We start from the raw sequence: 1,865 nt of genomic DNA, 5'->3' as shown, positions 1-1,865 counted from the left end.
TTTAGAAAACAGTTTTAGAATATTGTCAGGAAGCAGGTTATTTATTGCTTTATACATAATTTGTGCAGTGAGAAAATGAACCAGATCTGTGAATTTTAGAATTTTTGATTTTAAGAATAGTGGATTTGTATGATCTCTGTAACCAGTTTTATGGATTATCCTTATGGCCTTTTTTGTAATATAAAGACTGATGATAGCGAACATTTGTAGGTATTGCCCCAAACCTCTGCACAGTAATGCAAATACGGTGCAATCAGGGAACAATAGAGAATGTGGAGTGATTTGTGGTCCAGAATGTGTTTTACTTTACTCAAGATTGAAACACTTCTTGAAATTTTGTTATGTATATGATTTATATGAGACTTCCAGTTTAATTTATCATCTATAATCACACCAAGAAACTTATGTTCAAGTACTCTTTCAATTTCCACACCATCTATATGAATCTGCGCTTGTGCCTTTCTAAGGAATTCCCAAATAAGATTATTTTAGTTTTACTTAGATTTAGAGATAGTTTGTTCCTGTTAAACCATTTTTAATTTTGCACATTTCTGAAGTAACTGTATCCAGCAGTTCCTTTAGATTCCCCCAGAACAAAAAAATATTTGTGTCATCTGCAAATAATACTAATTTTAATATATCAGATACCTTACAACTATCATTTATATAAATAATAAATAATTTTGGACCCAGTACAGAGCCTTGTGGAACACCACAAGCAATGTCCAAGCATGATGAGGAATGGACACCCAGCTTCACAAATTGTTTCCTATCACTTAAATAATTTTTCACCCAGTGCAGTACAACCCCCTGATCCCGCACCGTTCCAGTTTATTAATTAATATGTCATGATTGATTGTGTCGAATGCTTTTTGAGATCCAGAAATAGTCCAGCTGCATACTGTTTCTGATCTATAGCATTTGTAATCTCCTCAATTGATTCGATTAATGCCAGAGATGTTGATCTTTTGATCTGAATCCATATTGACTGTCAGAGAGTAATTTATATTTATCTAAGAATTTGTCTAATCGTTTATTAAACAGGTTTTCTAGGATTTTGGAGAATTGTGGTAGTAAAGAAACCGGCCTGTAATTTGTGAAGTGGTGTCTATCCCCAGTTTTATACAGCGGCACAACTTTAGCTATTTTCATTTTGTTTGGAATTTTTCCAGTCTGAAATGATAAGTTGCAAATATATGTTAGAGGTCCTACAATTCCTTCAGTGACCTTCTTGATGATTATCATGTCAATATCATTACAATCAGTAGATGTTTTATATTTACACATGTGTACAGTGTCAATTATTTCTTTTTCCTCCACTGCTGTGAGGAACATTGAGTTAGGGTTCCTATCAATCAGGCTTTCACTACAGTCTACTGATGGCAGTGACTCAGGAATTTGTTCTGCCAGATTTGGTCCAATATTTACAAAATAATGATTAAAGCTGTTGACCACATCAGCACTGTTTTCCATAATATTACCGTTGTCAATAAAATATTGAGGATAACTTTGTTGTCCAGAATTATTTTTAATGATACTGTTTAAAACATCCCATATTCCCTTCATATTATGTTTATTGTTGTTCAATGTTTTACTATAATACTCCTTTCTACATACACGTATAATATTGGTCAACTTATTTTTGTATTTTTTATATTTATTTTCAGCATCTTTTGTTCTTTGTTTTAGGAATTCCCTATAGAGTGTATTTTTCTTTTTACATGCATTTTGTAAACCCTTAGTTCAGATTCAGAACCGATCGCTGTGAACAACTGGGCAGGGAGGCAGGCAGGTGAGTAGATGTCGAACGCCGTGAGTAGACCAGCAGCTGTGAGGGGAGGAAGTAAAAGCGTTTAAAAGCTGAG

The sequence above is a fragment of the Oreochromis aureus genome, linkage group 3 (assembly GCF_013358895.1).
Source record: "Oreochromis aureus strain Israel breed Guangdong linkage group 3, ZZ_aureus, whole genome shotgun sequence".
Classification (NCBI taxonomy): domain Eukaryota; kingdom Metazoa; phylum Chordata; class Actinopteri; order Cichliformes; family Cichlidae; genus Oreochromis; species Oreochromis aureus.
The sequence above is the reverse complement of the archived record's forward strand: the minus strand, read 5'-3'. Positions refer to the sequence as shown.